The sequence below is a fragment of the Neodiprion virginianus genome, chromosome 4, assembly GCF_021901495.1.
Source record: "Neodiprion virginianus isolate iyNeoVirg1 chromosome 4, iyNeoVirg1.1, whole genome shotgun sequence".
NCBI classification, from domain to species: Eukaryota; Metazoa; Arthropoda; class Insecta; order Hymenoptera; family Diprionidae; genus Neodiprion; species Neodiprion virginianus.
Genome location: NC_060880.1, coordinates 24,789,334 through 24,814,491, shown reverse-complemented (window position 1 = coordinate 24,814,491; position 25,158 = coordinate 24,789,334). Strand labels below are relative to the sequence as shown.

The 25,158-nt window shown below is 38.7% G+C and overlaps 1 long non-coding RNA gene across 1 annotated transcript; it reads left to right on the top strand.

Annotated features, from left to right (window-relative positions):
- The first annotated feature begins 55 nt into the window (after positions 1-55).
- Positions 56-24,930, top strand: LOC124301749 (uncharacterized). Its single transcript, XR_006907554.1, has 4 exons — positions 56-322; positions 1,390-1,664; positions 24,059-24,247; positions 24,307-24,930. It is a non-coding gene; the product is annotated as an uncharacterized LOC124301749 (long non-coding RNA).
- Positions 24,931-25,158: the final 228 nt, after the last annotated feature.

The following is a 25,158-nucleotide window of genomic DNA, read 5'->3' as shown; positions in this document are numbered from 1 at the left end:
TTCCATTGCACACATCGACGCGCAGACGTTCCGCGCATGCGGATACGACGGTCGTGTGACGTCGGCAAGGGGAGACGTTCTTGGACAAATTGAGTTCAGAGTGAGTGGCTGTGGTGAGTGGCACGGAGACCAGAGTCGTTGACTGAAGACTATAAAGGCAGTTACCCTTATGGGCTTTGGTGTGAAAACCGAAATTCGTCGCGCGCTGGCGCTCTCTGCGGTATTCCAGCAGCAGAGTTGGGAACTTATTGCAGAGCATCAGAGGGTTACCGATCACGTGGTGTTGGTTGCAATAACCTCCGAGCAACACAATCTTCGTAAGGTATGCCCAAGTCAGTATTTAGCTTGTGCGTATTTACCGACTTATAACGTTACCGAATCGTCAGCGATTCAAGAAATTAATAATGAGAATCAATTTCTTCCAAAATTCGTAGCAAAAACGTGATTTAATTAAAGTATAGATACCCGGGAAAAGTATGTATATATGGATGATATATAATGATAGATCAGATGTCATAATAATGCAGAGACCAATAAGTGTATATGTATATGCGGTCCATGTGCGATATTAATATATATGATCCATTTACGATTAATACGTCATGCATAATGTAAATTTGATAATTTTCCAGGAGACAAACTAAATTATCTACAATAATATGACTATAATATGAAAATAGAAGAATTATTCATTTTGAAATGGGATTCTATTCGACACGCGCTCGACGTATTCCATAACATTGATATTCATAATTATTCCAACAACTTTTCACTTGCTCTCTCGATCTTGAATTTTCGTAGGCATAGAATCGAAACGTTGTTTTAGCTAGTCGCAAGTGAAGTATCTACGTTGGGTAGAGAAGCAGAATTATTTTTCGAAAAATGTTCGTATGGAAAAAAATTCAGAGTAACTGTAATACGTCACGGACGCGCTAATCTTGATCGAGATGAAATGCATGCTCCGTATATGAGACAGTATTTAACGCAGTGTCCTGATTTGAAGAACTGAAAAGGTGACTGTCGGCGATTTTTTTGTTTTTTTATGAGGAGAGTGAAAACGCAGCTTCTTAAAACTTCGAGCTTATTTTAACACACGTTTGAAGGGTACGAGCAAAAATTTTTATCATCCAACTGTCGCAGAACGGAAGCGTTATTATTAGCTGACCCGTTAACTGAAAAATATATCTTTAGTCAAAGGCTGACCATCGAAGCGTTTAGCCGCTTGAGGCTAAAATCGGCAGGAAAGATAGAGTCCGTATTTCTTGTCTGAAATGTAAAAGCTAAAATCATCATACATCATATATCATACATTATATCATCATACATCATACATACATAGTATTAAAGTTCGAAACGATATTTTAGATGTTCGGATGTTGGTACTTTCAGAAAGTGACACCCAAAATTTTTTTTCTCTTGACGTCATCGATCTGTATACACGGAAATCAGCTAACCGAATTCCTCAGTCCGGAAACAACCGCGCAGTAGAGCGGACGGATGAGAATCGCGCTCCGCAGATTTCGAGTACCAGGTTCTCTACTTCCCGGATTCTGCGCTCCGGGTCCGCTTTCTGGTGCAACTCGACTTCCAGGACAAGCGCTACGTGGTTCCTGCGCTCAAGGTCCAATACCTGGTGAATTTTTACATGAACCAACAACAAAAAGGTACGTTACTATTTGTGCACGGTGAGTAATACATTTTTATAAAATCTAATGGCAATTGTAATTATATTTTATCTAAAATTTTGTGAACTTGTCATGTTGACAATAAATTATTTCAATTCATTTTTCGCGCAAGCCCAAATTCAGTAGCTATGAATGCGCTCATAAAATTTCTATAATTTTCTCATAATCTTCTTGGTAAAATGTGTCAATAAAAAAATTATAATAATCTTTATACTATACTCTTGATCTGTCCTAATTTTTACTGAAAATACTTATCAGTATTCGAGGTATACCCGTCAATGTAACTTGTTAAACGTCTCTTGAACAATCAACTTTTTTGAAAATATGTTAAATACGTATTTTCTTCACGTTGAATCCATTGCAGTTTACATTTACGTAACTCTCTCAATGGTGCTGGAAATAGAACTCGCCCAAATTTTTTGCCGTTTTGGCAAACAAAAAGGGTCAGAGTATAAATTTTTTTTGTATTATAAGAGTGGAAGAAAAAAGGTTTTAAATGACATTAACAGAGTCGATTTATCTTTCCATGCGATACTTTGAGAGCCAATCGTAGTTTTGACGGTTTCACATCGTTATGACGTAATCACTTGCAATATCGGACTCCGGTTTTCAGCAACTTTTTTAGAACACAAATACATACTTTTTCACCAATTTGCAAAAATATACAACATTTATTTGAAAAGTTATAGCGAAACGAAAAAAGAACAGAGAGGAATGTATAAAATTAGATTTTTACGTTTAAAATAAATTATATTTTGAAGTACATAATCTTGTGTAAAATTTTCCGCCGAACATGCTTTGTTGAGAACTTTCATGAAGCTGACCCTAGCAGCTAAAGTTAGTAGCTAAACGTCTTAAATGTTTTGGAAGTATGAATGTGCAATCCAGATTTATCCTCATAATTCTATAATAATATTGGGGGTGCAAAGTACTTTCCAAAATTTTCCATTTTCGGTTTTCACCACCTTATTGGAATTAACATTACAAGGTTTGGCTGCTAATTCTGGCAGTTAGCTTCAGCCTTGTGGAACTTTTTTTTGTACGACCAACGCGAAGCGATATAATCGACCACAACCAAAAAACCGAATGTCGGCTAGATTTTGGACATTTTTCAAACATCCCGACTAGATCGATTCACCAACATTATAACATATTGTAACGTTCTTAGACTTTACGAAAATAAATATGGATTCGTGAGTTTGATTATCAAGCCAAAATCAAAGTCGTAAATAAAATGCTGAGAAAAAGCTTTAATTGCAGGGTACGTGTTTCTGGTTTTAAGTCTGAAACAAGACTGTTTTTACAATAATGTCGGTTGACGCAGCAACCTTATTCTTTTGAAAGACATAAGAGCTTTATAAACGTCTTTTATCTATGATGACTACTAGATCATTAAAGAGGGGGCAAAACGGGTGATTTCACCCTTTGTAACACTACTCCCCCCCGAGGAAAAGAGTCGTCCCGACTCGGGAAAGATAAAACAATTGTAAAAGTGATCTAGCAGTCAGTGCTCGAAGGTGAATTGGAGCTGTGGCTCTAAAAATTTTAAAGACTCCCTTTTTTACTATCTGGCATTTGCCCACAGTCTCAAGGTAAACCACAGAAAACCTTGAGCAGATAGTTGAGCACTAGATTGAATTTCACAATTTTATGTGTCTTGTTTTATAAAGGTAAGTGTTGTTCAGTGTTATGTATCTTCATAAATTTGAAGACATCAGCAACGCTCCAGATCGACGTCGAAAAGAAAATTCATTCCTCTTCAGTGAAAAATAGTCCGGTGAATCAAACACAGATGAGTACAACGAGGCGGGAAACCATAACTGGAAAAACTCTGGGTCCTAGGCAACGTAAAGGCTGATTCCCTCTGAGAACCGGCATAGGAAACAGGAAAAAGGAATGGGTGACTGAATCCAAGGCTTCTTCAGAGACAGCACACCCTAAAGTTTGGAGGACAAATGTGAGTGGTGGTATAACGATACAAATTCACTAAGTGAATTTGGGAGAATACTTGAATAAAATAAATTAAATATGTATTCAAAAGAAAAGAAACGATCTTATCTGAATCATTTCTGCGTCCTTCTTCAAAATAAGACCACCAGTCATCCTCAGGAATCGGGAAGGTCGGAAGGAAAAGGCTGTTTGGCTAATAACCTGAAAAAGCATGAATAAGATGGATTAAATATTCATTTAAGAGAGAAAAGAAACGATCTTATCTGAATCTTTTCCGTGTATTTCTTCAAAATAAGGCCACCAGTCATCCTCAGGAATCGGGAAAGATTGGAAGGAAAAGGCTGTGTCAAATAACCTGAAAAAGTGCTCACAAAAAACTGACACTTGAGGTTAATAAAATGTGAAAATCAAGCAATCGCTCATCGACCTCGAAAAATAATCGTGACTCTATTCACATTTCAAAAGAAGCCAAACCTATCCGACACAAAACTCGATTCCAGAGAAGAAGTTTCTAAAAAGAAACAACCGAAGAAAACAAATTTCAAGTTGATTAGCAACTCAGAAATAACAAATCATTATAAGAAAATCTTCTATCAAAGACAGTCTTTATCCAACTCTTGAACCACCCAAAATGAATTCAAAAGAACATACTTCATTAAATGCGGCGGGATAAACAAAACGCCGATGAGGATTTCCTTCCCTTATTTCTAAATCTTTTTTCCGCCAATTATAGGAGTTCGGATTCGAATTTTGCATCGCTTCTCCAGTAATTTTCATAAGCAAAAAACAATGGTTGACATCATGTCCAATTTTTTTACAAAATAAGCAAAACAATACAGTTTGATCAGACGCAACTACATTTTTAATTTCGCCTCTGTTATTCTGATTTTGAAGAGAACCACGATTTCCTTGTTTAAAATTATTATTACTTTTTTTATTTCTATAACTCTGAGACTTGGTCTTTTCCGAGCGCTCAAAATCCCGTCTTTCTGAGGTGACTTTTGACACCTCGATTTGGCGAATTTTGTTTGACCCAAAATATTGTTTACACATGGCCTCCACCTCGAGGGCTTTCGCCGTTGCCTCTCGCAGGGAAGTGAGACCCGACGTCCCAACGGCCATTTTAATTTCCGGGTCAGTAATTGCATTAAGAAAAGCCTGTGTTGCTAATAAATTTCTAGACGGTTCATGGTCTGGTAACGCTACTCGAGATAGTCGTTCTATGTCTTGACTAAGAGACGCGAGGTCCTCGTCACGTCCTTGTCTCCTCGTTTGTAATTGTGCTGTATAGAGTTTTGTTAAATGGTCATTGCCATATCTCAATTTTAGCGCAGAGCTAAGTTTGTCATAGTCTGAAATTTCTTCCTCTGATAATGCTGTTAAAACGTTTAACGCGGGAGTTCGCAAACAAGAGGCAAGGCTGTGGGCCTTCATAGCGGAGTCCCACTGATTATGCTTTGCTATTGTATTAAACTGTCTCTCATACTCGACCCATGGAATTTTTCCATCGAACATAGGCGGTTTCAAAGAGCAAATGGGTTTCTCGTAAATTTGAGAAGTAACCCCTGGTAATCTTGAATTATTCAATTGACTAAGATGAGAATATCGAGGCTGAACATAAGACAGAAGCTCGGAAAAGCCAACCTCGTTATCTACTCTTCCTCTACGGATTGGGGATTCGTTTATTTCCCTAATAAAAGGCACAAACCTTGAATTAAGAGCCTCTTGGGATCGTCCTGGGTATTGTACCTCCCGAACAGCAGGAGAAGGCAGAGGAGTAGCAGCTCTGGAACCTTGAGGGGTGACGGCCGGTTCTCCAGAGCCGTTCACCTGTTCACCGTCTGAAGAGCCGCTACAGTTGTCCGGAACAGGTCGTGTAGACTGGTCTCCGAACGTTCCTGAGCCTCACGATCCAATCCCCGCTGTTCTCGTTGATCGGCGAGTTCTTGTTTTCGCTGCTCTTGTTGGTTGGCGAGTTCTTGTTTTCGCTGCTCCTGTTGGTCCATAAACAGCTGGAGAAGTTGTTGTTGTTGTTGGTTAGCTGCATCCAGAAGCTGCCGTTGATGTCGTTCGGCGGCTTCTTGTTACTGGTTCATAATCCTTAGTGGATCGATCTGTGTGATCGAGGCCACCGAAGGTACAGGAAGAGGATCCACTAAAGGTGAAGAAATTGTCTCAGGAACCCGCGGATTTTCCGTGATGGCAGGTTCTTCTCCGCAACTCTCCCTTCGCCGAGAACGTGTCAAACGACTATTACTCATAGTTAATAAAATTTCACGCACTGAATTAACTCGATTAAAACTCAATATCGCACTTCTGACACCAGTGTAACGTTCTTAGACGCTGCGAAAATAAAATAAGGATTCGTGAGTTTGATTAATAAGACACAATCAAAGGCGTTAATAAATTCTGGGAAAAAGTTTCAATTGCGGAGTTATTGATTATAAGATTGAAAATAGATATCCCTCACCCCCTAACCCCGAATTATTGCTATTTTTGCCGTATCTATCACCGTTCTCGAGATATTCGCGATTATAGATTTGAAAATTAGAATTAAATTATTATGAAAAAAAGAAAAAAAATCCAGGGAAATCTTCATGATGGCCTAATTACCTGCCCGATTTAATTTGTCCGTTAGGAAACCTCCCAAATTTCGTTAGTTTTGCCGTATCTATCACAGTTCTCGAGATATTCGCGATTTAAGAATTTAATTAGCTGAATCAATAAGAGTTATTAATCATATTGTTAAAAATAAATTTTCCGCACCCCCTGACCCCGAATTATTGCTATTGTTATAAAGGGTGAAATCATCAATCACCCGTGTTACCATGATCTAGTAGTCATCTTAAACTGTAAGCCTTCATATATCATAAAATGAATAGGGTTGCTGCGTCAACAAATATTTTTGTAAAAACAGTCAGTCTCTAGACTTTAAAAAGAGAACTTCGGGTCAAAATATATCCACTTTCTTTCTCAAATAATCCTCGTTTCGTGAAACTCTTTTGGCTCGGCGTACGCTTAATTCGCACAGAGAACCCATTGATTCACTCAGTCCATTCGTACACTTCCCCGTTGTTACAATATGTGTGATCGTGTATCGCGGAGAACAAATTCATCCAAACCAAATCGGATCCCAAGATGAAAGACAATTCTCGCTACTCTTCACCGGCGACGGAGACAGTGGACACTTTGATGTCTTGCAGAACCTAAATAAAATTGAGGTAGTGAGTAATAAGTATCAAAAGTAACAAGCAAATGATAGTAAATCAAGTTGCCAAATACAATTGGGGTTGCATGGCATCGGGGGTTTTGTACATGTGAGTGGATTCGTTTACTAAAACAATCTGAGCAGGCCTGCATAGGGAGCCAATAGCAATGTCGGATTGATCGGAAACAATCGATCAACAGTTGCAGACCTGTCATCAAATCAGCATAAATGAATTCACCTGTCTAATAGACAATGTATAAGGAAATAGTGGTCGCCGAGGTGGGGTTGGCGCACGAAACGCGCAGGGGCGGAGCCCCTAGTTGATAATAAATTTGAACAACTCAAAACTTCTGTTTGATTCTTTTGCATTAATGGACTTTGGGATAAATACATGTATCATCGACGTAACCGATCACTGACCTGAAATAATTAATTAATAATTCTGTAGTAAGAAAATTAGGTACAAGATTGCATACGAATGACACAAGCAATATATCCGTGACTCACACAAAGTGATCTCCAACGTGAACTTCATTGTTAAAAAAAATCAGTTTTTGTGAACGGAAGCACAGTCAAAGATTCATGGGCTATGTTAGGCCTCGGAAGCGTAGTCGATGGTTCATGGGCAATCTTAGACATTTTTGCCGCTGGTTCCGAGTTTAAATCACCATTACTCGAAGAGCTTGAACCTTCAGTACACGACAGAGAATTTTTACGGGACGACATACTGATAATCGTCAGTTGATTACTTGAAATTTTTCACGCAGAAATTTCTACGCCGAAATTGACAGTTTAGATGCCACGATTAGTTTTTTTTTTTTAATCAATACATCGATGTTCATCGTTTCGAGTACCATTTGTTAGTTGTTGTTACAGTGAAATTGTGACGTTCGGTTCAAATTTGAATGATTTTAACATTTGTGACCAGAACCAACAGGCAATACAGACCTATACGCTAACCTGTGACAATTAACTGTGCAAGAGCTATTTGCAATCAATATTGAGGTAATTCTCTACATAACTGTTGAGTTTCCGAGGGAAAACATTTCACTAACAAATAATTCAACTTTTCTTGATTTTTCGTGTCGTGACTGAACATAATATTAAAGTACGAATTGAAGGCGATGGGAATTGTCTATTTACACCTTTTGCTTATTTTTTGTTCCACGACTAGAAACATAGGGATGTTAGATTAAGAATTGTCTCGAACGTGTATAATAATTGGTCTTTTTATGAACCTTTCATATAGCATCGAAGGACGGTCAAATTCCATGTAATTTTGATTTATGTATATATCCGAAAAATATTTCAGAAAATGATACGGGTGTAGAAGTATTAAGCAAATTATCATGTCATTTGGATCCAATGACCTTCCCTATTATTTTTCCTTCTGGAGATTTAGGATGGAGTCCGTCGATAAAACAAAATAAAAAAAGCACTAGACGGTCAAGTGCTTTACAGTATTACTCATATCGGTGTAAAAAGAACACTATAATAACAATAGTATACGCATGAAGTTGGCGGTGGGGTGAGATCCCGAAAACAAAACAAAAAGCATCTAGCAAACCCTTTGACTGCTGTCATCGGCTGTTTATGACAGTCTTTGACAAATATCTTTATAGGTATCTGTTTCTGACGCGCAAAAAATGACCATGCAAATGAAAATTATCACGATGATTCCCGACGGGAATTGTCTTTTTCGCGCGTAGGCGTATTGTGTATACGGCACTCAAGATCGACACGCAGAGGTGAGACTGAGTATCGTTTCAAATATAGTGGATAATTGGTCTACATTTGCGGGTTTTATTACAGGTAATGAGTCAAACGGTGCTGTGATTAGGTCACCTGGTGATTACAAATCACATATGAATAAAAATGGAATATACGGGGGAGAAGCACGGTGAGAAGAACGGTGCTGTGATTAGATCACCTGGTGATTACAAATCACACATGAATAAAAATGGAATATACGGGGGAGAAGCACGGTGAGAAGAACGGTGCTGTGATTAGGTCACCTGGTGATTACAAATCACACATGAATAAAAATGGAATATACGGGGGAGAAGCAGAATTAGCTGCAGCTGCGGACATTTTTAAGATATGTTTAATCGTGTATCGCGAAGAACAAATTCATCCACACCGGATCGGATCACAAAATGAAACACAATTCTCGCTACTCTTCACCGGCGACGGAGACAGTGGACACTTTGATGTCTTGCAGAACCTAAATAAAATTCAGATAGTGAGTAATAAGTATGAAAAGTAACAATCAAATAATAGTAAATCTAAATATATCACCAAACAGTCAAAAGGATAGCCAGGATTTACGATGACAATGGAGAAAGGAGGAGTTTCAACCAGCAGACAAGGCGATGAAGATGGTGGATGGTCGGAAGTATCACAAAAGAAAGAGGAAAATAAAATTGTAAGTGCGAAGAACCAAATAAGCCATAGAATAATATTGTTACAAAGGGTGAAATCACCCGTTTTGTCCCCTTTTGAATGATCTAGTAGTCATCACAGATACAAGACGTTTATAAACCTCTTATGTCTTTAAAAAGAATAAGGTTGCTGCGTCAACCTAGATTATTGTAAAAACAGTCTATCTCGAGACTTTAAAAGGAGAGCTTCATCACTAAATAAATCCGTTTCCTCTCCCAATTTTCCGCTTCGTAACATTGGTGTCAGAAGCGGGATTCTTCTGAATCTCGACAGAGTTTTGTGTGGATTTAAAGTGATAAGAAGTATATACAAAATAATGCAACGATCTCCTACGTCGAGGACATCACGCGCGGAGCGACGAGCTGCCGGGCGCGTTTTGTCCTTTGAACCGGCGTTTCCTCCCGTTTCTCCTCGTTTGGAAGCTCAGGTTCAGCCCCAGCCCCAACTAGCTCTCTTGGCAGAGCTCATCCAGGGAAACCAAGAGCGCTTTATTAGTTATTTCAGTCGGGTCTTGTCTAAACCGGAACGCAATTATTGTGTTACCCGTAGGGAATTATTGGCGATAGTAAAATCTATTTGCCATTTCCATCATTATCTTTGTGGAAGGAAATTTTTGATTCGAACAGACAATGCTTCCTTAACTTGGCTTCTTTCGTTCAAATCACCTGAAGGCCAAGTAGCTCGATGGTTGGAGAGGTTAGGTCAATATGACTTCGAAATTAAACACCGTCCCGGAGTTCTGCATGGTAATGCTGATGCACTTTCTCGTCGTCCGTGCGGGGACGATTGCAAACAGTGTTCTCGTCTAAATAAACAGCAAGATCCCTCGCTTAACGTTCGTCAAATTTCTCTCGTTGAAAATAAAGAAGACTGGATCATCGCCCAGGAGAAAGATTCAGATCTCCTCCTAGTTCGGAATTGGAAATCCACAGGAGTCAGGCCTCAGTGGGAAGAAATATCTTCTATGAGTCAGTCTTTGAAAATTTACTGGGCGCAGTGGGACTCCTTGTTTCTCCTCGATCAGTTGCTTTATAGGAAATGGGAATCACCTGACTCTAGGTCGGTACGTTGGCAGCTTCTGGTTCCTAGAGAAAAGATAGCCGAGATTTTGTCAAGCTTTCATGATTCACCTGTCGGTGGCCGTTTCGCTTCTAATAAGACTTTAGGTAGGATCAGAGAAAGTTATTTTTGGGCTCACTGCCGAAATGACGTTGAAAATTGGTGCAGAACTTGCACGGTTTGTTTAGCCACGAAGGGACCTCGTGAAAAAGGGAAGAGCTCTCTTCAAATATATAACGTAGGAGCTTAATTTGAAAGAGTCGCAATGGATATCCTAGGCCCTCTTCCTCTTTCTAGGTCAGGAAATCGGTATGCCCTGGTGATAGCAGATTATTTTACAAAGTGGTTAGAAGTAGTCCCAATTCCGAATCAAGAAGCTAGCACCGTCGCTCGAGCTTTCGTTCGAGAATTCGTTTGTCGTTACGGAGCTCCTCTTGAATTACACACAGATCAGGGTCGAAATTTTGAGTCGAATTTGATGAAGGAGTTCCTTCAAATTTCAGGGATTAGAAAAACTCGTACCACCGGTTAGTTCGATGTTGTTCGATACGGGAAATTTTGATACATCGATTTCTTTGGCCTGAAGAGTGTTTCGGTTCTGCGCTTGGATGAAGTAGTGAGCGTTTGGTCGATCCTCTCTTTTTTGTTTCTAACCAATATATCAGTTTCTTTGAGTTTTTATAGATTTTCCCCAACGAATCTGCCGTCTTTGGCTGTTCCCGATGTTACCTCCAGCTGTACTGTTTGTCCGGTCTTAGCCTGGGTTCTCCGGATATTCAGATAAGATCGTTCCTTTTCTTTTATTGAATGAGTTATAAATCCAATCAATCGCCAAATTTGCTTTGCGAATTGGGAATCATCCGCTTCCTCTCACTTTTGTCCTCCCAACTCTAGGGTGTGCTGTGTCCGGAGGAAACCCCGGGTCGGTTCACCTGTCCTTATCTTGGTCCCCGCAAGAACTTTGAAAGAAAATCTCTTCCTCTGGGATCCGTTCTGTCTCCTGCCCTTCGGTCTGTCTCGTGTCTTCGGCCAAGGAATCTCATGAAGAACTCACTAACTCACCCTTAACACATACCTTTATAAAACAAGGCACACAAATTTTGAAATTCAATTTAACGCTCAACTATCTGCTCAAGGTTTTCTGTGGTTTACCTTGAGACTGTGGGCAAATGCCGGATAGTAAAAAAGGGAGTTCTTAAAATTTTAGAGCCACAGCTCCAACTCACCTTCGAGCACTGACTGCTAGATCACTTTTTTTGTAATTGTTTATCTTTTCCAAGGTGATTTTGGAGAATAACAGGCAGAGCGGTAGCAAAAATAATTCAGCAATGGTGAGTGGTAGCCAAAATAATTCAGCGAAGGGTGTCGAAGAATTAGAAGAATCGATTGTGATTATTGATTTGGAAAATAAATCAAGAGGACGACCAACCAATATTATGGACATAGAAGAGAGAAAAATTAGACGACGAGAGCAGCAGCGAAAGTATAGGGAAGCGAACAAAAAATATCATACTGGCAAACATGTCCGCATAAGTAATGAAACAGAATTCGAGGAGAGTGAAGAAATATCAAGTCAAGGAGAGATCGATATCAATGGAGAAGGAAAACACCAATTTTCAACCAACGAACAAAAGCTTACAATTAGATTGATGAAAAAAAGAAAAGTAAACACAGAATGAAATTCATGTTTGTGAAGAAATATTAAGTGACAGTGATACGTCGACATCGATGGACAAGGAACTGTCTGTATTCAACTTTGTTTTGTATTCGGTCTGTATTCTTTTTGAGAATCATTACCAGTAAATTCTACATCTAGGCATAAAAAATGTAAAAATAATTACTTATATACAATCATTCGTCAAAATTCGTATGAATCCCTAAGCAAATAATTTAACACCTTTTTCACCATAAAACAAGATGACGGATTAGATCTGCTTCTGTGCGCAGCAGCAGAAGCAGCAGAGGAGGAGCTGCTGCTTGAGACGGACGACGTAGAGTGGTCCGTCTACGTGTGGTAAATGAAAATTATACAAGGAAATGTAAATAAAATGATAAAAAATTTATCATTTCAAAGCAAAAACATCCCAAAGTGAACGATTTTTCGCACCCTGGTTAACTTCAAACTAAATTTAAAGTGATAAATGTACGAGACAAAATTTTATTTGAAAAAAAAAAACTAAAACAATCTGAGCAGGCCTGCATAGGGAGCCAATAGCAATGTCGGGTTGATCGGAAACAATCGATCAACAGTTTCAGACCTGTCATCAAATCAGCATAAATGAATTCACCTGTCTAATAGACAATGTATTAGGAAATAGTGAGGCGCGTAGCACCGAGGTGGGGTTGGCATGCGAAGCGCTCAGAGGCGGAGCCCATAGTTGAAATAAAAAAAAAAAAAATCCAGGGAAGTCCTTATAAAGGACTAATTAGCTGCCCGATTTAATTTCGCCTTTCGAAAACCTACCATATTTCGTTAGTTTTGCCGTATCTATCACCGTTCTCGAGATATTCGCGATTTTAAATTGGAATTCTGTAAATTAATAGCAGATATTGAATATTGTTACAAAGGGTGAAATCACCCGTTTTGCCCCCTCTTTAATGATCTAGTAGTCAGCATAGATAAAAGACGTTTATAAACCTCTTATGTCTTTAAAAAGAATAAGGTTGCTGCGCCAACCGACATTATTGTAAAAACAGTCTTGTTTCAGACTTTAAACGAGAAACACATATTACGCATTAAAAGCATTTTCACAATATTTTATTCACGCTCTTGATTTCTTTGACTTAATAAGTAAACTCGCGGATCCATATTTTATTAACGTAACGCCAAGAACGTTACATTTGGTGTCAGAAGCGGGATCTTGAGTTTCTTTTTAATTAAGTCGATTCAGTGCGTGTAATAAACAATGAGCAGTAGTCGTGTGACGCGCTCACGTCGAAGGGAAAGTGGAGAAGAATCTTCTCTCATGGAAAACCCGAGGATTCCAGAAGAAATTTTATCACCTTCAGTGGACCCTCTTTTAACTCCTTCGACGGTCTCTCAACTTGATCTACTGAAGATCTTGACACAACAACAAGAAACTGCTGCTCAACAACAGCAACAACTAATCCAGCTGCTTCAAGAGCAACAAGAGGCTCGAGAGCGTTCAGAAACTAATCTTCAAGACCTTCTTCGGACGACTGTGGCGGCCCTTCAATCCGTTCATCAAATGAGTGGCGCTGGAGGACCGGCTGTTACACCACAAGGTTCTAGAGTCGCTACTCCTGTTCCCTCTCCTGTTCCCTTGACTGTTCCTGTTCCCGTTGTTCAAGAGATCCGACATCCAGGACAAATCCAGGATGTTCGAGACTCAAGGTCTGTGCCATTTATTAGGGGAGTAGTTGAATCCCCAGTTTGTAGAAACAGAGTAAATTATGAGGTTGATTTTTCCGAGCCTCTGTCTCAGGTTCAGCCTCAATACTCTCATTTAAGTCAATTGAATAATTCGAGACTTCCTGGGGTTACTTCTCAGATTTATGAGAAACCCTTTTGTCCTTTGAAACCGCCAATTTTTGATGGAAAGATTCCATGGGCAGAGTATGAACGTCAATTTAACACTATTGCAAAGCATAATCAGTGGGACTCCGCCATGAGGGCCCACAGCCTTGCCTCTTGTCTTCGGACGCCGGCTCTGAATGTTTTAACGGCATTGTCTGAAGAAGAAATTTCCGATTACGAAAAACTTAGCTCCGCACTAAAGTTGAGATACGGAAATGACCACTTGACGAAACTGTACACGGCTCAATTACAGACGAGAAGACAAGGACGAGACGAAGACCTTGCGTCTCTTAGCCAGGATATAGAACGGCTTTCACGTGTAGCATTGCCAGATCACGAGCCGTCTCGTAATTTATTAGCGACTCAAGCCTTTTTAAATGCAATTAGTGATCCAGAAATCAAAATGGCCGTTGGAACATCGGGCCTCACTTCTCTGAGGGAGGCAACGGCCAAAGCCCTCGAGGTGGAGGCAATGAGGAAACAATATTTTGGGCTGAACAGGCTTCGTCGGATTGAGGTGTCCGAAAACACCTCAGAAAGACGAAGTTTTGAACACTCGGAGGAGTCAAAACCTCAAAATTATAGAAATAAAAATAACAATAGTAATTTTAAACCAAGAAATCGAGGTTCTTTTCAAAACCAGCAAAACAAGCGTGTAAATAAGAACGCGGTCATGTCGAGTCAAACCGGCTTGACCTGTATATTTTGTAAAAAAATAGGTCACGACGCCAATCATTGTTTTCTAATTAAAAAAATTAGTAGAGAACCGATGCAAGGCTCGAATTCAAACTCCTATAATTGACGAAGAAGAGATATAGAGGTTGGGGAAGAAAATCCTCAATCCTCAAAGTAACTCTTCTTCTGAGACTGGTTTGAGGAACTAGTTTCAGACGTTTTTATATAAAATCATCATTGGAGTTAACCTCTTTCTTTGAATTATTTTGGTTATGCGTGACAGGCATTCCCAACCTATTTTATTGCCTGTCAGGAAAATGAAGCTCGTCGAAGGTTAGGTAATTTTCGCGACTTCGAATCTCATTTATTGATGAAAATTTTCGATCTTCTCATTCGCTCGTCTGAGCTCAGAGTAGATTTGATTGTTTATTTGCGAGTTTCCCCAGAAACTTCTTTTGCTCGAGTTAGTTCCCGTTCTCGTGAGGGAGAATCGAGTATTTCTTTAGAGCTACTCAGAACTATTCATGAGGTTCATGAAGATTGGCTAGTAAAACAAACCTTTTCTTCTTTATCGGCTCCTGTTTTAGTTATCAGCTACAGCCGATCAAGTTTTTAAAGATTTTTGTATTTCCTTAACATGCGGATAGTATATAGTTAACTTATACTTGCTTTATTAAGGGATACACTTAATTAAGTAAAAGACATAAAAAATGATAAAATAGATTTTCTTTATTGAAAAAAACATAAAGATTATGAAAGGTTATGTTTTAAAAAAATTCATTTTCTTGCAATCGATATTTTGCGTAGCTGGTCTCCATTTTGTAGGTTCGAGGCGTGATGACGCTTAGACGAAATCGGGTTTTGGTCGGCTCGATTTTACTACGTCGAACCTAATGTTGCTTCAAGCGTTGCTCTATAAATAAGAGAGAGTGATTTTAAGATGGGTTTGCTCTTTTCATTGGATCTTTTAAATTAGAATTGAATCATTTCTTTTGATTAATAAACTTTTCAAAGAGCATCTATTATCGTTCAGAAGGAGCCGGATTTCAGCGCGGCTCCAAGGACCGTTGTCGTGTCGATCAGTGTCGAGTCCTGGTCAAGTACCTTCTTCGGGCTCGCGGTAGGCTACCACTCTTTGCGGTGTGCTGGTCAGTAAGAATTGTCTGACACTTTGTTGATGGAGTGCCAGGCAACAGGGGAGATTGGGGAAGTTCTTTGTGAATTTAGAAATATGGGAGGACGCCCCGGCCGGCGTCCGTGCCGGCCGGAGAACAACAACGATCTGATGTTTTCAATATAAGAAGTTGTTTGTTTTCAAATGATCTTTTGTTTCCTTCTAGAAATTTCTTCTTCAGAATCGAGTTTTGTGTCGGATAGGCTTTGGTTTATTAATGTGAAAAGAGCCACGATTATTTTTTGAGGTCGATGAGCGATTGCTTGATTTTCACATTTTATTAACCTTAAGTGTCAGTTTTTGTGACTACTTTTTCAGGTTACTTGACACAGCCTTTTCCCATCCAATCTTTCCCCGATTCCTGAAGATGACTGGTGGTCTTATTTTGAAGAAGGACGCAGAAATGATTCAGATAAGATCGTTTCTTTTCTTTTGAATACATATTTAATTTATTTTATTCAAGTATTCTCCCAAATTCACTTAGTGAATTTGAATTATTATACCACCTCTCACATTTGTCCTCCAAACTTTAGGGTGTGCTGTCTCTGAAGAAGCTTTGGATTCAGTCACCCATTCCTTTTCCCTGTCTCCTGTGCCGGTTCTCAGAGGGAATCAGTTTTTATGTTGCCCAGGACCCAGAGTTCTTCCATGTATGGTTTCCTGCCTCGTCGTACTCATCAGTGTTTGTTTCACCGCACTATTTTCCCTGAAGAGGAATGGATTTTCTTTTCGACGGTGATCCGGAAGATTTTGTTGTCTTCAAATTCATGAAGCCACATGACACTAGATAACACTTACCTTTGTAAAAACAAGGCACATAAATTTTTGAAATTATTTAACGCTCAACTGTCTGCTCAAGGTTTTCTGTGGTTTACCTTGAGACTGTGGGCAAATGCCAGATAGTAAAAAAGGGAGTTCTTAAATTTTTAGAGCCACAGCTCCAACTCACCTTTGAGCACTGACTACTAGATTACTTTTATAATTGTTTTATCTTTCCCGAGTCGGGACGACTCTTTTCCTCGGGGGGGAGTAGTGTTACAAAGGGTGAAATCACCCGTTTTGCCCCCTCTTTAATGATCTAGTAGTCGGCATAGATAAAAGACGTTTATAAACCTCTTATGTCTTTAAAAAGAATAAGGTTGCTGCGCCAACCGACATTATTGCAAAAACAGTCTTGTTTCAGACTTTAAACAGAAACACGTACTCTGTCATTAAAGCTTTTCCTCAACACCGTCTGCTGGGTCATCTGTAAAATTGTTTTAAATTATGCGAATCGGGTCGACTCTCTTCAAGGGGTGCGCGGGGGGGGGTGGGGGGTAGTTTTTTGCTCAACTTATTTTCTGTAATTCACTGCATTTTGTTGAATTATCGGAAAACCCATTAATTTGTTTGTAACATAAAAACGTTACAATACTTTTATTGACCGAAAAATGCGGTCATCTACGTTGACATTTCTGCGACCTATCACGAGTTGCTGAGACGCTCACTGCCTTCACGTAAATAAAATGATGGTTCAGCTTGGTCCAATCAGATTTACTCAACGCAGGTCAAGTGGCATATCGCGGGCTGCGCTTCAACGATTTTGCCAATTTTGAAACACCAATATCTAGACTGCAATCACACAAACTTAATAAATCGTTAAGCTCAGCATTATGGAAAGCCCAATCCTATTTGGGTTCAGAAGATCGTCGCGGGCTGAACAAGATTTTTGAGTTAATCATCACTGCGATTATGACCTGGGTCACTGATAATAATGCTAATCAACGATAAATACGCAAACAATAACGATAAAAATTGAAACCTAATCATTCTAGACAACCCTGATCCGCGACTAAGCCCTTCCCAAATCTACAGCATTTCAATAAACGTAATTTATGAAGTTGGACAAGTTCCTGGTAGCGAAGAAGTGAGGCAAAGCTCTAGATAAATTGTTCCCGGTTAAACCTTCGGGCGCATCAAGTTCCAATAGCTGTCATTATTTATACATGTGGTAGCCAAATCGGTTTTTTGAAAAGTTTTTTCGGACCCTAACCGGAACCAAAATAGTTACGGTCCTTTCGGTATGAAACATGAAAATTTGTAGGGAGTTCACCCGGAAATATTAGGCGATAAAGTAGCATTAAGCTTTGATAGGAATTCAAGACCACTAGAAGTGGCTTTAGTCACGTCGTGAGTTTTGCTTTGTCATATTCTATGTTGATGATACTTCCATAACTTCCAAATCGCGATGAAAGGTTGAGCTCTATTCTTAGAATAATTAATCATCTATTTGAATATTGACTTAGGTATTCAATCTTAATTGTTTACTTTCTTTTTCTTTTCAATTGCGACAGGTGCATTTCGGAATCAGCTACCAGTTCTATCGGAAATCTTGTATATACTTGTTTTAATCTTTCAATTTCAAAACTAGCTCTGGTTCTGTCCTAGGCAGTTTTTAGCGCTGGCCACTGATTTCGGAACTCACCCAATAGTCCTGCGTCCGGCGACAGGCACGGCCGTTAACCATCTTGCCCATTTCCCTCATGGAAAAACACCATTATAAGAGAAGCTTTCAAACAAGAAGGAGATAGAGCGTCGTCACAGCTACTTATGATTTACATGTATTATTATTAATTAAACCTTAAGTAATATCACTTCATTGTAGGTTAATGATTACATTCTGGACGTGTCAACTTTACCCATCGTATGATTACGTATTCGCTCTCTTAGCCACATCTAGGAAAGTCTTGGAACTTTACAACTTCCTAATTCTTTGACCTACAGCTATTCTGAGGCATGGACTTCAACCGAATGGAAGAGTGTCTTTCCCTCTACTTAACTGATGCATTGCCACACATTATAATATGCATATTACATCACAACTATACCCTTAGCGTATTTTTTTTTTTTACACATTAGACTCGATTTTTTTTTTTGTTTCTTTCGTCTTTCATTATTTTTTTTATTTTTTGTTCTATTTTTTTTTCGACTTTTTTCCTTTTCATTCATGAATTCATTTTTTGCGACTGGCACCCGTTGATAGATGAAAGTGAGTATAAATTCACTTTTCTTATTTACTAGACACAGTATTGTATTTAAATATCAAAATTCTTTTTTTTCAGCACCCTGCCATATGCAGGAAAGTACATATCATTGAGCAAAGTAAAGATATTGGTAATAATAAACTTTAGGACCAAAGACTTAATCTAAAATTAACGAACATACGCTGGACTCCAGGTAACTTGCACGCTTTCAGCTCATTATTTTCCCCACACGAAGATTTACGCTCAGAGCTCCCCCCCCTTTACGTCGCGGACTTTTTACCCTTCACCCCGCGATAATCCTTATGTCCTGTACCACCTAGTTGTGCAGCATGTAAAGTAGGAGCCATGATTAATATGTCGATATTTTCTTCCATCCACATTAAAGCGTGCAGTCAACGAAAGTCCAGCGCAGTTTACAGGCATAGAATACAATATCTTCTTATTGTGAGATCCTTTCGATGACTTCAAAAAAGTTTCAATAATGACGACATATACAACCTCATCCACTCCAGAATAGTATGTGTTATCATCAGTCAAATTGTCAGGATCACAATTACGCCTTAACAGAAAGGATAGGACTGAGTTAAGGATCGATATGATGCCTATGAACAGCGTACAATATCCTTCGAAAGTTCATCCTTTTGGGCTAGGAATATACGTTGACTTCTTCTGATTCTTCGTTTGTTTCTATAAGATTTCGACAGTTGTCCAAAAACTATTTAGTACTGCGGCTTTGGTACTTTGGTACATGTGAGGAACAACGATGTAGTGTTTCAATGTGGTGAAACTTCGCCTTCTTACTTTTCCGCCCAAAGCACCTGTCGAAAAAGTTCGTACAAAGTCGGTTGCTTATCCTTTCAACAAGTGAGCCATAACTGCTTCCACAATTTGTGGATTGTAACCGACATAGAAGTTGCTCAGGACGGCAGTGCAGGAGGTGACCATGCTTCCCCGGCGGCATTATTCCTGTTATGCGCATGGCATATAATCGACGTATTGCTTGACCTTCTGAATTTTCTAAGATGATTTTCGCAGTTTTCGGTCAGTGAACGATGAGTTTCTGAATATTTGAGAATTGCTCTTCGTACGCTGCTTCATCCTTGGTGTGACTTGTTCTATTCTTCTTGTTTCCAAAATTTTTCCATCAGCTGTTTGCGTAAACCGAAGTTTTTACTTGGTTACATACTGCAAGAGATAAATAAGCTTGCATATTAACTACCTCTTCCTCGATTAGCTACCCTAGCAGGGTTTACTGTAACATCGGTGACTCTTATCTTGCTTAATCTCCAAATCAATTTTGCCAGAAACACAGCAGGTTGGATCAGCTCAAGCATATATCAGTGGGATTGTTTATTCTGTTTCGATTCACTCGAATCTACGGCATTTCTCCAATTTACGGTAATTTCAAGGATTTCAATGAAGTATCATAGGTTGTAAATGTTGGCTTTATTGTTTTTGACATCAAATGATAAACATTGGTTCGTGTTCAATTGATTCCACTAATTGGTACGTTCGCTTTGGATTCTTTAGTCGCCAGGTTTGCCTGTTGACCTAATCGTGAATCTAACAGCGCTGCATCACTTAAAAGCTTCCATATGCACCTCACTCGAGTATTGGCACTTTGCTCCGTTGGGTTTCACTTGAATGCTAAACGACAGACTTCTTCGTTTTCAGATTCGGAATATCGACTATTACCTCTGGATGCGGCCTGTACCTACAAAATCCTCTTGGCCGAGATGTAACGGAAATTGGAGTTGTTTGGAGACCTTCGTATAATTTCCAGTACCTAGGAAATTAAGGCAAAGGTTTATTTTTTAGCTTCCTTCATTTTGTGACGTACAAGCAGTTTCAAAAAATTCTTGACAGCAATGCAAGGAATTGACCTGGGCCAAACCTGCAGGCCCACTGACTGTCATCAGAACGACTGGCTTTTCTTTCGGGTTTAAAGTTGATGCTACGACATGTTCGTAGCTGGCGTATACTCATGACCTCTGGCGTGCCACTTTGTTTGTTGATCAATTTGAGTAGCTCTTCTATTTTCGGCAAGATATCTTCACTGGGCTTTTTCTACTTTATGCTCGTGATGAGTATGAAGATCCAGCACTTCAGTTGTCAAGCGAATCGAGAAAGCGTCTGCGAATGATTCTAATTCGCTAAGAGTCGTTTTAATGTGCTTTACGAAGTGATGCATCATGGTATAATTGTGCTCCATTATGAGTAGAAACTTTCAGGATCTTATTTTTGTTAGGCTCATTGTATCTTCGTAGTTAATTTTCGTAGCGATCTACCAATTTCCATATAATGTTGTAGTTTGGTGCTGATGCTGAGTGCGATTGAATCATTCAACGCCATTTTCCGAGAAGCTTGCATTTTTACAAATAAGAAAGTAATCTTACAAAGGTCGCGTTGGTACACCCGGGTTGCTGAATTCATCTTTTTGATTTTAATCAACGGTCCAGGTTGGCAGCATGTGAGACAATGCTTTTAATTTGATAATTTTCCATAATTTTCCATTACCTTTAGGTTTTTTTCAAACTCTCAATCGTCGTTTTCGCTTCTACTTCCAGTTCGAAGTATCTATCTGCCACGTCTTCTGGTACTGCTGAATTTTCCTATTCTCAATGAAAATAGCGATTTAATTTATTTTTGTGCTTGTTAGTTAGGAAGTTTTAGTTTTTCTCCATAACGTTTATATCTTTGTTTGTCGAGTCTGTTGGATGTCTCTTCCCGTCGATTTATTATTTCTTTAGCATTTTAGTTCTTTCTTTTTTAGCGAAGTGTCAATGTTGAAACTTTTTTTTTCCGCAAATCTCTGGCATACGATGATGATTTTTTCCTGACCGTTAAAACTGCTAATTTTACAGTAGTAGAAAAGTCCTTGTATATAATACAAAGAAATACATTAAAAAGAAAATACCCAGATTTCTCCGAAAAACTGCTATTCTTATTTTCAGTATGGTTTCACACTAATATTACCTGCTAATTACCTCCTTCAAACGTTAAATATGTTTTAGTCTAAGGTTCTAAAATACTTAGTACACAAATATTAACAACATTCTCTCTGAGATTCGAAGTAAAATTCGGATTCGTGATGACGCATGAAATGAAGATATATGTTCGATCCTGCGGAACCTTGATCCAAAAATACCACATTGTGGGTTATTTACCGTAGCGCTAAATGATATATAAGTCATAAATAACAAATAAATAAGTACAGATTTAATTTATACTGAAATCGAGATTCTCGGGATGTCGAGCATTATCAGTTGCGTGCGCAACCCTCCCCGCTCCGTGCTTGGCGATGAAAGGGGGGATTTTCTGACCGTATAAACGATCGCGCTGGAGCGAGAGCTGTCTGTCTATAGAGAACTTCGGTAATAAAGGAGACGAACCTTCCTTGTTATATATATAAACTCTTTCCTTAACCTAACCCGAACAAACAGCATTTATTTTTGCATCGTACGGTGTCGGATCTATTACCTGTAGATATTGTGCTTTTTATAACGAGTTTATGGTGTATTCTTAAACTTACAATTAGTATTCATTATATTAGTTTGTATTTTTTAGAGTATTTCTTTAGAGGATACATTTGGCCCTTATTCTTAAAGTAGAATATAAGGGAGACCAAGGCAAAGGGGCATAATTTTTATCCTGTTCTACCTTATCCCGAATGCCCCGGTCTCCCCTGCCAAGTTTGAGTCTAATTTACTAAGTTCAAAATAATGTTTCTTCCGTATTGACACAGCCTGAAGATTTCCTGGTCTAATTTTTAACACAAATCAATTTTCGAAGACTCTTACAACATTTAACAAAATTTTTAGGATATGACAAGTATCCTGTCTTGAATGTCTTGACCACTGAACCGATTAATTCAAATCCTAGTTTTGCGATTTGGAAGAAGAATATCAGCAACACTTTTTCTGAAACAACATATTTCCAACAATACTTTTAGTATATGGACTAAACCCAAGGAAATAGGAATCGGTGCGGGATTTTATGCCAATTTAGTAAAGAACAGAATCACAGGAACAATTACATGACTTAGCTGTTGCCTCAATTGTGCGTTACCGGATTGAAACTACTAGTCGTTGTCACCACCATGACGATTATCAGGACTTGTGGGGAACTCATTTTCATGGCGAAATTACCAGACGGATACTATTCTAACAAAAATACGATTTTGGGATACCTTATTACCTTATCTATCTAATGGCAGGACAAGTCAAGCGAACAAAAATATCGTTTATATTTATTGCAAATTCTTCAAAGACATTTTGAATCTCCAGAGACAAGATTCACTTATGTTCCGCAAGAAACGACTGATAAGGTGACTCTAAATAGCTGCAAGTTAGTAACTTCACTTTCGAAGATTGCTCAGGATTCACCTAGATTGCGCGTTGAGGAACATAACGCGACGTATTTAAATCTCAAACCACTTTATTCTGAATTATGGTTATTGTGAATAACAATCTATTCGGGACTTTGATACTGACCACACGTTTTCTGTTTTAAAAAATGACCGTTAAACTAATGGACTGTCTCCAGCCCAAAAATCTTGTAACGGGGAACACGTCTACACGAATTGACGGGACATGCCAGGGTGAATGAAAGCATAATTAGTGTTATAGACACGTTCTTTATTTAACCGAGTAACTGACGTTCCATTCGACACGTTTATTATTTTACGAGCCGCTACCCAGATCGATAGGGACGGTTTAATTATGTTACAAAAGGTGAAATCACCCATTCTACTCCCTTTTCTTAAGATCTAATAGTCGGCATAGATAAAAGAAGCTTGAGAGTTCTTCTGCTTGAAATGAATAAGGCTGCTGCGTCGACTAAAAAAAACAGTCTTGTTTCTGACTTTCACCAAGAAAAATACTTGCCGATAAATAAAAGGCTTTTTCATAACTTTACTTTGCCATGCCTTTAAACCCGTTAAGTTCTTGTTATAAAAGGTGAAATCACCCGTTATACCCCTCTTGTTCTGATCTAGTGGTCACCATATTGTTACGAAGGAACCTTTTCACCCTGTAGGATTAAACAAGGATATCACAAAAAGATGACTTACTTGGTTGCTGTGTCAACCGATATTATTGTGAAAACAGTCTTGTGCTAGACACAGATTGGGATTGACCTATTTCTCTTGAACAACATAATTTCCTCACGAGTTTTCATTACTTTTTATAATCGGAGAACCCTTTAACTTTAATAGTAACAGTTGTTACATTGGTGTCAGAATTATTCCGATTCGAGTCAGTGTTAGTGAGAATTTAAGGATATTTTGGGAATTTTCATTTCAAGGAGAGATATCGATTCGAAGATGCCTTGTACGAGATCTTCTTACCGACTGGCGGAAACGGCTCCTGTGAAGTCATTCCTACTACTTTGGTTGAAATTCAACCTCAACAAACACAGGATCAATCAACTCAGGTTTTGAGTTTAATTCAAGAAATTCTTCAAACTCAGCATGAGGAACGTCTTGAACGAGAGGTAATGATGGTACAAATTAATAACTTGAAGAATCAGATCCAGGAAAATTGTTCTCGCAGGAATAGATCTCCTTCCCCTGTTGTTTTGAGAGATTTTCCAATAAATCAGGATCAGGTAACAGATATTACCCCAAGGTCAGTGCCATTTTGCCCCTCTTTTAATGGAGCTTCAGTAGAAAACAGAGTGTGTGAGAACAGAAATCTGCAGAGATTTGAACTCCCAGAATCCTCACACGCTCTAAATTATCATCATCAGATGAACGCTAGATCATGCCAAAATTTGGTAGATAACGTTAATAGAGACAGCATTTTTCATTCTGTCTCTAATAACAAACTTAAACCTGTAACTTTTGACGGTTCGACTTCCTGGACGGATTATGAACGTCTGTTCCAAATCATTGCTCGAATAAATAATTAGGAGCCTGCCATTAAAGCTGCTAATTTAATCAATTCTCTAAGAGGTCTAGCTTTGACTATTTTGTCTTCTCTATCGAATTCCGATAGACTTAGATTCGGAGATGAAAATTTATCTAAATTGTATTGTTATAAAGGGTGAAATCATCAATCACCCGTGTTATCATGATCTAGTAGTCATTTTAAACTGTAAGCTTTCATGTGTCACGAAACGAATAGGGTTGCTGCATCAATAAATATTGTTACAAAGGGTGAAATCACCCGTTTTGTCCCCTCTAGTAGTCATCATAGATAAAAGACGTTTATAAACCTCTTATGTCTTTCAAAAGAATAAGGTTGCTGCGCCAACCAACATTATTGTAAAAACAGTCTTGTTTCAGACTTTAAACGAGAAACACATATTACGCAATTGAAGCTTTTTCACAACATTTTATTCACGCTTTTGATTTTGACTTGATAATTAAACTCGCGAATCCATATTTTATTTCCGTAACGTCA